We start from the raw sequence: 14,423 nt of genomic DNA, 5'->3' as shown, positions 1-14,423 counted from the left end.
TTACGTAATATTGAGTTAATAATAGTTATGAAAAAAGATCATAAAGAAAAAGGTTACAGGCAAGCTAAGAAAAAAAGCTCTAAAAGACGCAATATCAAGACTTCTTTAAGCAAACTTTCAGTAAGCGTCTTATCGTCTCACGTTTTAGACGTCTACGGAGACGATTTCAAAACCAAAAATATGCCTATAAAAAACATCTTTTAAATGTCTTTGTGCCGGCTGGGAAAGACAAGTTACATACGTCTTAAAGTCGTCTTATGTTGGGTGGGATGGGTCTCAGGGGAATGTTGAAAAATATTATCCCATATAAAAAAGTATTATTTGGCCCAGGGATTATTCCCCCGTCCGCCCTAGCCCCTATCATTGGCCATGATTGTATATAACATTCTCTTATTCATGTGAATTTAAGCTTAACTATCATGTTTTTATATTTAATTATTGTAAAAAAATAGTGACTATTTTAACATAATGTATTTATAGCTTCAACTATTCAAGTTTTCTCAGGCAACCAAGACAAAAAAGATGGCACGATTGGCCATTAGAGATAGCAAAGTAGCACGATTCGCTAATAACACCAGAGATCGCTCTAATGATTTGCTGCGATAAGACAGAAGTTTAGATGGAGGAAGATAAGAAAGAAGACAGTGAAGAAAGTAGTGAGGAAGAAAGTAATAACGAACCTTAAAAACAAAGCGGAATATTATGCTTTTAGTAAATTTTGATATCATGTAATAATATTAATACTATATAAATGATAATGGTATACCATATAAAAATTACGTAATTTTTATAATATTTTATTAATAAAATAAAAATTTATGAAACGATCAAGCTCTATTACTCTTTTTTAAATATAAAAAATAAATCTTCTTCAATTAAGTGAAAAAGATTCAATTTTTCTCATAGTACAGATATGGTTTAATAAACCATTTATGTACTATGAGATGTCTCGTTAAAGACCTCTTCAAGGAGCTCCTGGATGAGCTATGTGAAAACCAAATGAAGAGCTCAGTAAGAAGAGCTCTTGGCGGACTGCCTCCTTTAAGACCTCTTAAAGAAGCTCTTGGATGAGCTGCTGGGTTACTATAAAAAGAGCTCTTTGAAAAAATCTTTTTTCTCAGTGGGAAGTATGCCTCAAAAACAAAAAGAGTTGCAAAAATTGTATTTATTGCTGTTTCAATTTCTTGGCTAAATATAATTTATATAGCAAAGTATACAGCAATGTTTATTTTGCATATTAAATTATTTTACCATTATCTTCGACGCAAGTAGCTCGTGAACCATGGCCTACTATGTTACACGGCCGTATATGTTACATTTTAGAGGCCGATTCTAAGAGGCCTATTTGCGCAAAAAAAGTAAATGACACAACTACAAGTGATAAAGTGTAAAATTGCAAGTGTAAAATATTAAACTTGCATAAGATTATTGGTTTAAAAAGGATATATATATATATATATATATATATATATATATAGCTATTTTAGAAAGTTAATAAAAGTTTAAAAAGTTAAATCATATCATGGTTAACAAGTGTGTTGCATATGGTTGTAAAACTGGATACATCAGTTCTTTGGAAGATAAAAAAGTTGCTTCTTTTCATTTTCCTTTAAAAAATGAAGAGTTACTAAATTATTGGGTTCATTTTGTAAACCGTAGTGATTGGATGCCTTCACCTAACTCTGTTTTGTGTGAAAAGCATTTTAATGAAAAGTACATTATCCGTGGTGTAAAATGCAAGTTAAATTGGAATTTGGATCCTATTCCTGAAATTTTTTCAAGTGAGTGCTTAAAACGTCCTTCCACACTACCATCACCTATTGCTATGAGAAGACCACCTAAAACTCGGATTTATCAAGAAGATGAACTTAGTTCTTTTTCTAAAAATGATAAAATTACTGACTGGAACATGTTAAATAGTAAACATTCACCAGAAGGCTTTGAATTTAAAAAACATCTCAATTGTATAATTTATTATAGTTTAGTATTTGATCCAATTACACATTTTCCTTTAATTCTTGAATCAATAAAAATTGACAATTGTTTATGTGTAGCTTTACAATATAAAGGAAATAATGTTCCACTTCCTCCATGGTTAACTAAAGGTCATAATGCCAAATTAACTTGTTTGAGTATGTTAGAGAATCTTGCTTCATACATAAAAATCATTGCTTCTTCTAATAGAAATATGCTTCTTGATGAAATAAATAGTCGAATATACTATAAATCCAAGGGTCAACCACAGTATTCTGCCAATATGATTAGACATGCTTTATTATTAAGATATACATCTAAACAAGCATATAAAATGTTACTTGAATTTTTTCCGTTACCTTCAATTTCTTTATTGAATAAAATAAAACAAGGTGGAGTTGATGCAATAAAGGGTGCTAAAATACTGCTTGAGAAAGGTTCAATACATGAAGATATAATACTAATTGTAGATGAATTTTATCTTCAGAAACAAGCACAATATTGTAGTGGTGTTTATGTGGGTGCAAATGACGAGGGTACTCTGTACAAAGGAGTTGTTGCATTTATGATAGTTAGTTTAAAAAAATCTATTCCTTTTATTATAAAAGCAATACCTGAAGTTACTATAAGTGGTAAATGGCTTTCAGATCAAATATCAGATTCTATTAGTTCTCTTTCTCTATCTGGTTTTAAAATTCGAGGAATTGTTACTGACAATCATCAAGCAAATGTAACTGCATTTAGTTTACTTCATTCTAAATTTGGTAACCAATCAAGTTTGTTTATTCATCATCCTGATAGTCCGAATAATAAAATATACTTATTTTATGATAGTGTTCACTTAGTTAAAAATATCAGAAATAATTTATTACACTGTAAAAAATTTGTCTTTCCATCGTTCACATACAATATAAAGGATGATTCTTATAGTTGTCCAGCTGGTTATATTACTTGGGGAGATTTTCATCATCTACATTCTAAAGATGAGCAACTTCAGGGTAATTTAAGAAAAGCTCCAAAAATCACATATCAAAGTCTTCACCCTGGTAACAGAAAGCAAAATGTTTCTCTTGCACTGTCCATTTTTGATGAAACAACAATTGCAAGTTTTAAAAGTTATTTTCCAGAACGAAAAGACATTTCTGGTTTTCTTACTATTTTTCAAAAATGGTGGACTATTTCAAATTCTAAACAACAATTTAGTCCAAATAAACTTGGTAATGCAATTGTTTGTGATGATGGTAAAACAACTTTTTTTAGGCAACTTGCTAATTGGATTGAACTTTGGCAGAAATCTCCATATTTTACACTATCAAAACAAACATCATCTGCTCTTATCACAACTCTGCGTTCCCAAGCTTTACTTATAGATGAGCTTATTGAAGAAGGATATTCGTATGTGCTCACTTCACGACTTCAAAGTGACCCAATAGAGCGTAGATTTTCACAATATAGACAGATGAGTGGGGGGAGATTTCTAGTAAGCTTAGTAGAAGTTCAACATTCAGAAGTTATTTTAGCATGTCGGTCTTTAATTAAGGAGAATGTAAATTTTTGGAAAGAGGATCTAAAGAAAGACCATAATAACCCTAATAATAAAGAATTACTGGAAATATTAGATTTAAACTCAAATGAGATATCTGAATCAACTCTCTTACCTGATACAGAAGAGGTTGCAACAACAATTGCTGGTTATATAGCTAAGAAATTGATAAAAAGAAGCAAATGCAGTTATTGCAAATCTATGCTAGCTACAGATACAAACAATATAGTTATTTGTCCATATCTACAATTACTTTCAAGAGGTGGTCTTACTGTACCTTCACTTTCACTCAAAGATTTTACATGTGGATGTTTTGCAGTCTTAGATAAACTTTCAAATTTAATAACTAAACAAGGGGCTAATGTCAAAGAAGTATCAACCTTTGTTTTATCAAAATACTTCCCAACAATTACTTTTACTTGTGATTTACACAAAGAATGGGGTTTTAACTTTGCTTCTAAAATTATAATTAATATCTTTTTTAACAATAAGCAGAACCTTATCAATGCCACTGTAAGAAAAGATGCTGTTAAAAGTTTTAAAAGTAGACAGAGACAAAAGTAAAGTTAAAAAAACAAACAAATATTATAAATAGATAAAACATAGAAATGGATAAAATATATAAAAGAACATAAACCTTAACCTGTGATTTCTTTATAAATTCCCAATGTTGTTGTCAATTTAAATGTATTATTAACAGATATAAAAATGTATATTAGACACAAATATATATAATATACATAGATATATATGTTTATATATACATAAATCGCTGGTATGAAAACACAAAATGCCAGTTTTCTGTGAATACTTTTTATTTGTACTCGTAATATTACATTTATTTCGCATGAGATATGTTTTTTCTCTGTAATTGCGCAGCCATCTTATTTATAAATAGGCCTCTTAGAATCGGCCTCTAAAATGTAACATATACGGCCGTGTAATATAGTAGGCCATGCGTGAACGTAGTTTTTCCAAAATAAAAATTATAAAAAATAGACTCAGATTTTCCTTGTAACAAGATAATTTGCAGTTTTTGATGCTTATGGCGATAGAGAAGGATATTTTGGTTAATTTAAATAATTAACCTAAAAAACAAAGCTAGTAATTCATCAAGGGTAATTATTATGTGAAAAACATCAGAAAATAGAAATAATGGAAGGATACCATTTTAAAATAATATTTTATGAGTAAAACTCTGTTTAAGAAAAGCGTTAAACCCGACAAAAAAACCCGAAAATAACAAAATAAAAATAACCCGAGAAAAGGTGTTACAAGAAATTCATATACAATCAATCTAAAGGTAAATCAACCTGCCCCTAGTTGACTGAACTTACAGATCCTACAAGAATCTTGTGGGTTAAGTTGCACAAGTCCCTGTAAGACCTATAAGCATCTTTTTGAAGGATCTTGTAGGATTTTAATGAATTCTCACAGGATCTAAGATAAAGATAATCACATCACATAAGATAATCACATCACATAAGATCTAAAAGAAAATTTTAAAAGATCTTGAAGGATCAAAATAGGATTCTTATAGTATGCTGTAGGCTAGGTTTAGATTCGTATAGGAAATCCGTAAGCTTAAGTTGGAAGTAATATTTTCTTATTGAAATAAAATTTCATTCTGTGTAAAATAAATTTTTCACATATTAAAATCTAAATAATTAGTATAGCAGATACTGTTTTTCTTTAGTACAATTACATTGCATACAATTACAATGGCATGACTGACGACTTTCGTTTTTTCTTCATATCTAGGCCACTCTGATTTAGACTTCGTCTTACACACGCCCACGAATAATTGGCGAAAACTCTTGTAAGTTGCTCCTTCAGATCTCGCATTGCTGCATTAGGAACTGCGGTTTTATAATTTGAAATAAAGATATATTAGAATGTCAATTTTCTCCCCTACTTTATAGATCGTGTAAATAGCTAACTGATATTGGCACTAAATTAGCGAAGTGCCAAATAACACTACCTACATAAGCATGCCCGGCGCTACTCCACTTTCTCCCCCCCCTAATTTTATGATTGATTCTGATAGAGAATTTTATGCTGATTAAGAATCGTATAAAAACATGGGTCTCAAAATCAACGGAAAGTGCTCTAATCTGATGTCGAAAGTACAAAAATATACCACAAATCGCTAATATTCGCCATCTTGAAAAGTGATTTTTTTATGTTTAAAAGTTATCCTTTCAAAGTATCAACAGCCTGGTTTTTATTTTTTATATAAAAGATTTCGAATAAAAGAACAAAGAACCGGTGCGTTAAGTTTCATAATCAGTTGTATTGACCGCATTTTTTTTCTCTTACCAGGTAATGAAATTCAATGGCATTTACTCTTATCGCGTCAATTTGCTTCAACTGGATTCTTAGTTTGTTAGCTTGAGTGTCTTTTAAAACTTTTGTCAAATAAGTTGAAAAATTCTTTCATTGATTATATTTTACAATTCACTTTAAAACAAGATAAAAATTTTTTAATTATAAAAATAATTCTTTAAAACTATTGACTTTCTTTTAAAACTTCAAGTTAACCCCCCGTGAATTCATTTTCATTATGTTTGTCATATAAAAAGGAGTGCTTCAGAATAGTTTTTCTGCTTCTTCATTTATCTACATATCATGGCTCTTCGAAGACCAACAATAGACGTTTTTGACTCACTTTCTTTGACAGAAATAGGAGCAAAATTCAAATACGATATCGAAGCTACAATTCACTGGTGCAGAACTTATGGTTTACTCGCTGAAAGCATGAATTGTAGTGTATGTAACGTGCCCTGCACACAGCAAACAAAGAATGGGTCAGTTGATCAAGTTATTTGGAGATGTCCAGTCAAGCGCTGCAAAAGAACCTTTAACATTAGAAAAGGCAGCTTCTTTGAGAAATCTCACCTACAATTGTGGCAAATATTGGGCTTAACTTACGCTTGGAGTAGAAGTGCAGGTAAGAGCCGGGGATTATCAATAAGTGATTTAAGGCAAGAGTTAAATATCGGAAACGACAGCACCATTGTTGATTGGAATCAATTTTGCAGAGACATTTGCGTCTCATATTTCCTCAATAATCCTGATCCAATAGGCGGTCCAGGGTGCATTGTTGAAATAGATGAATCTGTTTTTTGTCGAAGAAAATATCAAGTTGGTAGAATAATCCCGCAGCAGTGGATATTTGGTGGGTATGAACCTGCAACGAAGAAAGGCTTTTTGATTCCTGTCCAGAACCGCGATGCTGCAACATTAATTCCTATCATACATCAATGGATACTTCCTGGCTCTATTGTCTGGAGTGACATGTGGAGAGCATATAATGATTTGCAAGCTCCAGCATATTTACATGGTACCGTTAACCACACCCTCAACTTTGTAGATCCACAGACAGGTGTAACAACAAATCACGTGGAAGCTATGTGGTGTCGAGCAAAAGCAAAATTCAAATCAATGATGGGGCCAACTAATCGCGAAATGGTAGCTGATTATTTATCCGAGTTTATGTGGATGCAGAGATTTTCCGAACACCGGTTTTTTCACTTTTGGGATCAAGTTTTAACAGCATATCCTGTTTGACATCCTGTGTGCATCAAACGTAACATACATTATAATTCATGCCTAAGGTTGTGTAAATCAAAAAACGGCTATTTTCATAGCCACACAAAATTATTAAGAACATTTTTTGCAAAGAACATTAAGAAAGCCCTTTTTTATTACTCCATGAAAGTTTGTCTTTCCAATTAATTTTTTTCTTTAATAACAAAAAAAAAAAAATAACCGAAAAAATAATCGTAAATTCTGTTACAAAACTAAATTTCATAAGAAGGAATCGCAATTTCGCAAGAGCGACACGTTTTATAACTTTATAACTCGATCGTCTGCCTGATAGCTCTGGAAAGAACTTACGCGTCTATATTAGCCATTCCAGACGATTTTTTTATAATTCAAATAAACATATACAATGATTCTTACGTCGCGAAAATAAAAATAAAAAACGTCATAAAATATGCGAAGGAATATAGATATATATATACATAATTTCTGTATACAAATCCTTAGAATCTATTCTTCAAAAAAACATAAATAAATACTTGTTATAAAAAGAGAAAAGAAAATAAAAAGAAAATTTCGTGTTTTTTGTCAAACGTCAGATGTTTTTCGTTGAGCCGTGGAATCGCTATCTATATTAAACCAGAAAAAATTCCTTATAGTAAAAACCAGGCTGGCAATGTTTTGCGGTTAAAAACAATATCAACCGTAAAGTTAGTGAATTCAAGATGGCGAATATTAGCGATTTGTGGTATATTTTTGTACTTTCGACATCAGATTAGAGCACTTTCCGTTGATTTTGAGACCCATGTTTTTATACGATTCTTAATCAGCATAAAATTCTCTATCAGAATCAATCATAAAATTAGGGGGGGGGGGGGGGGGAGAAAGTGGAGTAGCGCCGCATGCCCTAATTAAAACTTACCTATCAGCTTTTCCATGGGGCTCAAGGATAAGACTTGACATATAGTCTGGCCCAAATTTGCATTTGACGTAATCAATTGCAAATGAATTTGCATTCGACCTGTTTAAAGTGTCTAAACGTCTGCTTCGCCCATCTGCATCAACAAATGTAGCCTATCAATATTCAAAAATAATTAGAAAACCATTTTGCCAAAATTGCAAAAAGAAGACAACAAAATTTAATTTGTTCAATCAATAATTGTGCCAATCAAAAATGATTAGCACAATTGTTGATCTACTTACATCAACCTCAGTCGCTTGATTGACTGAGCCCTCATTATTGAGCAAATTGACAGTCTCTCAATGGAGCTGTTGAATCGACCGTAAAAGGCGATTGGTCTCTTTTCCGGTATTAATGAGCACACCTATACAATATAATTTACAAGTTAAATAAATGTGATGATCATGCTGGTAAAAACTACCAGCATTATTATCACAATTATTTATTAAAATCATAAAAATTACATACTGTTAGACTCCTGCAACACCTTTGTTTGGTTATTGATAGCCGCAACTGAAACAAATGCAGAAAAACGTATGCAAATACTTATGAATTAAATAGACAACTAAACCAAAAAAGCTGCAATTGATCAATTGTGAGAATATATGATATTACCTATGAAGCTAGAGCATAACATAGCATTAATCTTAGGGTGTGTAGCACATGATTTTAAGACAAGGTTAATTAATGCCTGCTCATTCATGGGTAAATTAACTATTGTTAATCAACCATAAGGTTCATTAACAATAGTAACATGGTGTTATTAACATGGTATATTGTAACTTTATTTAAATCATAAAGTAAATGTAAACAAAAACAACAATGGTAATTATTAAAGCTAATAATGTACTTATATATGATGATGATGAAGCTGATAGAGGCACAACATCATGTTCTGTCATAATAAAAAAATATACATTGATAATAATGCTATCTAATTTTATTAAGGTATTGTTTGTTAAAAGCACATACTTAAGTAGTATTACGCTGGGACATTATTATTTAAAAGATTTATATAACTAACAGCACCATGAAATATCAAAATAATGTACAAATTAAATCATATAATAATATATCCAAATCATTTGTGCATCCCCACACAGGAACTCCTTTTATAAATTAATTTATTTGTATAGTAGTTTGAATTTTGTTTAAGCTTTGCTGAAGTAGAAACAAAAACTTTGTATATGGGTCAAATTATTATAGTTCAGCCAATGATCTGTTGGTCACCATCTCTAATTTTCCTGAAATTTTACATATCATTATCTACATTATGTAGATAGGTTAAATTTGAAATTTCAGACATCCAATTGCATTGGTTTAGAAAATATAGCCTTTTAAACACTACACAATGGCCCCCTCAATATAAGGATTAAAAAAATAGTCTATTTTTTCAATTTTAAAATAGTTCATCAGAGATGGTGACCCACAAAGTTTTCTTTTAATCGGTTGAAACATAATGATTTGACCCATATATCTAGAATATCTTTTAATTTAAATAAATTAACTCAATAAAATATTAATAATAACTATTAAAGAAAATACAATGAAAACTATTGAAAAATGTCTTCAGTTAAATTATGCTGTTCCAAAATTGAATATTTTAATCTACTAATGTATATTTGCATGATATATGCTTATAAAACTAACTTTTTGGAATGACATCTTCAGCATCAAGACTCCTTTTCTTTGCAGGTGTTGATTCTACAAAAAAAAACATTTGATAAGATAATAGAAGATAGATTGATAAAAGTTATATGAAATATACTCTAGCAATTATTAACATACCTGTGGCTAAACCAAATTGCATTTCCAAATCTGCAAGAAGTGAATTTTCTTTATTGACTCTGGCTACTAAAATGAAATGAGCTGAATGTAACCATAGATATATTTAAAAAAAAATATGAAACTAGATAATTTAAAGTAACATACAGGAGTCTGCAGGTAAGCCCCAATCTTGATATTCATCAGAATCAGCAGATGATTGCTCAGTAACAAGCTAAAATTAAATGTCTCCTTCTATGAAATTATTGTCCATTTTATAGGAATATATTAGAAAACAAATACCAGTACTAAAAATTGGTAGTTTATAATGTGAGTTTATCTATAAAAAGTAGTTCTAACTGAAAATATAAAAACCAAAACTTTTGGAAAGAACTCAAATAGACAATATTCATAAGACTAAAATATGTCATGAAAAAATACCTTAGCACTAACATCTTTAAATAGGGTGTCAGTGGAAACACCATCACTAATATACTTCTCCAGATCTTTCATTTTGGTTTTTAAATCCTTTTCAGATCCTCTAGCATAAAGCTTGACTTCGTAGTTGATGTTATTGATTTTTAAAGTTACAACATCGCCCTTAAATGAAGAAATAGAACAAAGATATTATGATTGCTTTTGTGCAACAAACACTAAGAAAAATTAGAAAAACAAGCATACTTTCTTCAGCCATGTTTTCTTATGAAGAGTTATTGATTTCATAACTGTAGAGCTTAAGTAAACAGGCTCTAGGAACTCTTCTAGCCCGAAGAACCAAAAAAGGAAGAAGTCGGTTGACCCTTCTTGACCCATGTACATATTCATAATAATTGTTTTTTTTGCTAAAAATTACAATAAAAAAAAATTGTTTAACAAACAACCTTGTTACAGATACTTACATAAACATATATGTATATTATACCGTAAAATCTATTACCAGTGCAGATGCACTGACAATAAGCCATCGAATTTTGCTACTACCAGTGCGCCAATCATATTGCGATAATTTTATCACAAGGATATCTTTAACACGTGACTATTCCGTTCCGATTATGTTGTTGTTCTTTTTACATGAATGCAAAATTAATGTTGTGTGTTAAGTTTGGTCTCAATAAGTGTAATAATTACATTGTACATAATTTTTTAAATTTCTTCATTAAGTTTTCAAAAATTCAACTGTTTATTTATATTTTTAAGATATCTTAGAGAAAAATGAAATATACTAAATTGCAAGAGTTTGACTTTCACTGGATCCAAGTAATTTATGGTGATCATTTTTCTGCATGTTGCAAGTTATGTCAGAAAGTTTTTTTTTAAGTCAGTGGAATTAGAGCAAGGACACTAAGTAGTTATGCAATTATCAAACTTCATATGTGATTATTTAAAGAAATTTAGGACAATAAAGATAAAGGTAGATATTTTACTAAAATCTTTAATGGTTTGTTTTACAGTTATAAAAGAGGTTTTAAAAACTTAAACCTTCATGGTTTTAAGTATATTGAATCTAATTATTCTTTTGATTTGATCAATCAAGATGTTTTCATATTTAAAAATTGCCAAAGGATTTAAACAAAGCAAAACGAAGTCCTAATGTCAACTGACTCTGATTATGAGAACTATAAGATATTAGGGGAAAATTTGTCTTTACACACACTCAAACAGAAGTATGCAAAAAAAAACAATTTTAAGTAAAAATAGACTTCGCTTCATCCTCATCATCTAGCTATTTAAAGAGATTTATCAAGGAATTAAAAATAAGGCCCATATATAAGACTTAAAAAGTATTTTTGTAAATCTTTACTTAAATTTATAACTTCAAAAATAGCAGCACAAAGAGTTAAAAAGGTTTAATAACACGTAAATGTTACAAACGGAGCAACTTGTGTATTGGTATTAAGACAAACCTGCAACACTTCAGTTTGATCTATATGAATTAGCAACATCATCAAAGGAATGAATTGTACTTTCGATTAACATCATTGTTGAACCATGTCTGGAATACGGTTAAAGCTTTTTGATCACAGAAGACAATGATATTTAAAACGTCTTCCATCAGATAATTGTAAACCATTAAAATTATTTCACCTATTTTTCAACTTCCAAAAGTTAGTAAGTTTGTTATTTGTGTTACTTGTTATTTAGATCTATTATTAAGACTAACGACATCAGATTATATTAACCAAATGTTTACCAAATGATTAAGGATGTAAAGTATTTCGTTTTTAACATTATATATAGTTATAAAATCCTCAATGTTATCTATGAAGCGTCAAAGTTTAAGAAATTTGACGACTTAGTTTTAAAAGTTAGACGATGTTTTGTTAGAAATTGAATACGAGAAAGCACAGACACTTGCAACTAAATAAAGAAAGGTGTTTTAAAGAGAAAGCATAACTTTTCATTGATGCAAGTAAATTAAGGAAGTTGTTGTTAATAACTTGATGCTAATAGCCGAAAAGATAATTGAACAAGTATTTGCTGCAACATAACTGCTATTACTACTTCGTAGAGAAAAACATCTCATTAGAAAGGACGAATAAAGTTGAGAAAAAAAAAAACCTATTTCTATGAAATGAGAAAATATGAAGAAGCGTTAAATAATTTGTTAGATAAAGTATTACCTAGAAAGAACCACGTTGAAATTGATAATGATTAATGCAATAAATGAAGATGCGTTAAATAATTGGCCGGAAGATGTAGTTCAAAAAATCTTTGTTAAAATCTTACTTGATGAAGACGTATAAAATACAATATACGACAAGAAACTTTATATTTACCTGAAACATATAGCAAAGATGCGTTAGAAATTCATTATCATAGTTATTACTATTTGACCTAATTTGTGTAAAACGAACAGTAAGACATTACTGTTAAATCCTATTTCTATGATATGAGAAAAATATGATAAAGCTTTGGAAATTTAATTAAGTTCATAAAAAACAAAGCATTATGAAAACAAACCTGTTACGTGTTTTCCAAACAATACAACTCATGTATAACAAAGTTTTAGAGATTTTTAAAAAAACACGAAGCCGTAAGTAGCTTATTTATTAACCCTTTAAGGCCTAAGGGTGGAAAACGCTGGTGTTTAATAAAATATACAATTGAAATATACTAATTATGGTCCAGTAATAGACAATACACATTTTTTCAATATATCAGAGTGATTGTTACTATGGAAACTGAAGTGGGACCAATATGTCCCGTCAGGCCATAAAAGCCTTTTTTTAAAAAAATTTTTAGTTAAATAAAGAAAAAACAAAGTGTTTCTTATTAAACACATTTTATTTAAATGCTATGATATTTCGAAAAACTTTTTATTTTTCATTTATGCACAAAAAAATCTTACAAGTAGTGGATTTAAAATGTGGTCTTGACTCAACCTTTTCTTTTGAGCATACTTCACATCTTCCAAGGTTAGTTTCATAAAAAGGTCAATGAATGCCTTGATTTTCTCCTCTAATTGACAAAGGTATTGAATAATTAGAATTTCGGCGTTTTTTTTGTTGATAAAGAAGGTGATAAGATTGGGCGTCCTATTTTGGGTAGTCTGCTAAGTATTATTAAAGTATTTATAAAAATATTCGGTGCCACCATTTCTTTGATTTTCGGTTTACGCCATAAATCGAGCAATACATGCTTTAAAAATATTAGCCCGTAAAGCCTGACAGGACTTATTTGTCCCACCTAAATTTTTATAAAAAGGTAGTGTATGCAAAACTTTAAAACACTTAAACTAAATTTCAAATATTTAGTTACACATTAAAGAAGCTCTTAAAAAATTCTCAACACAAATAAAAGTATGTAAAAATAAATATAATAGGTTTGCTTTTACAAAAAAAATACGCTTAATTTCCTTAAAAACCACCATTAGAGATCACATCTAAATTAAAAAATAATTGATGACAAATAATGAAATATAACTTTAAAACATGACTTAAAAACCAAGTGAAAACTTACTTATTGCGTAAGTTTTCACTTGGTTTTTAGTCTTGTTTTAAAGTTATATTTCATTATTTGTCATCAATTATTTTTTAATTTAGATGTGATCTCTAATGGTGGTTTTTAAGGAAATCAAGCGTATTTTTTTTGTAAAAGCAAACCTATTATATTTATTTTTACATACTTTTATTTGTGTTGAGAATTTTTTAAGAGCTTCTTTAATGTGTAACTAAATATTTGAAATTTAGTTTAAGTGTTTTAAAGTTTTGCATACACTACCTTTTTATAAAAATTTAGGTGGGACAAATAAGTCCTGTCAGGCTTTACGGGCTAATATTTTTAAAGCAAAAAAAGAACCGGTTTAAGAGAAAGACAGGAGTTAATGTAGTGGGATATATAAGTCCCGTCAGTCGAAAAAGGGTTAATTAAATTGCCTGGATGTTTATCGTACGAGAAAAAAATTTTGTCTCGAAAGTAATTCTGAAAGCTTTCTCTTTACTCTCGATAAAAATTGAATATCTTTAAAGTATCTTAATCAGTTTTTTTAATTTATTTATTTAGATAACATGTAAAAAGTAAAAAACTAAAAAAAAAAGTTTTTGATGTAAGGAAAAGATAACATTTAAGATGATCATTGAAATATGATGATGAAAAGAAGAAGAGAAAGAAAAGAATTAGAGAAAGAAAAGAATT

General features: G+C 29.7%; 1 long non-coding RNA gene and 1 pseudogene across 2 annotated transcripts; one reads left to right on the top strand and one right to left on the bottom strand.

The window, feature by feature from the left end:
- Window positions 1–5,174: 5,174 nt before the first annotated feature.
- LOC145200943 (uncharacterized) lies at window positions 5,175–10,613 on the bottom strand (annotated as a pseudogene). Its single transcript, XR_016454961.1, has 10 exons — window positions 10,470–10,613; window positions 10,230–10,388; window positions 9,957–10,023; window positions 9,813–9,878; window positions 9,675–9,728; window positions 8,875–8,919; window positions 8,493–8,537; window positions 8,267–8,388; window positions 7,986–8,137; window positions 5,175–5,376 (listed from the first exon to the last, which is right to left on the bottom strand). The product of XR_016454961.1 is annotated as an uncharacterized LOC145200943 (transcript).
- LOC149884660 (uncharacterized) lies at window positions 8,507–11,610 on the top strand. Its single transcript, XR_016454962.1, has 2 exons — window positions 8,507–10,358; window positions 10,497–11,610. It is a non-coding gene; the product is annotated as an uncharacterized LOC149884660 (long non-coding RNA).
- The last annotated feature ends 2,813 nt before the right edge of the window (window positions 11,611–14,423 follow it).

This window comes from Hydra viridissima, unplaced genomic scaffold (genome assembly GCF_058129835.1).
Source record: "Hydra viridissima isolate aposymbiotic clone 2 unplaced genomic scaffold, HvirCarnegie_v1 scaffold_8, whole genome shotgun sequence".
Taxonomy (NCBI): Eukaryota; Metazoa; Cnidaria; class Hydrozoa; order Anthoathecata; family Hydridae; genus Hydra; species Hydra viridissima.
The sequence above is the reverse complement of the archived record's forward strand: the minus strand, read 5'-3'. Positions and strand labels throughout refer to the sequence as shown.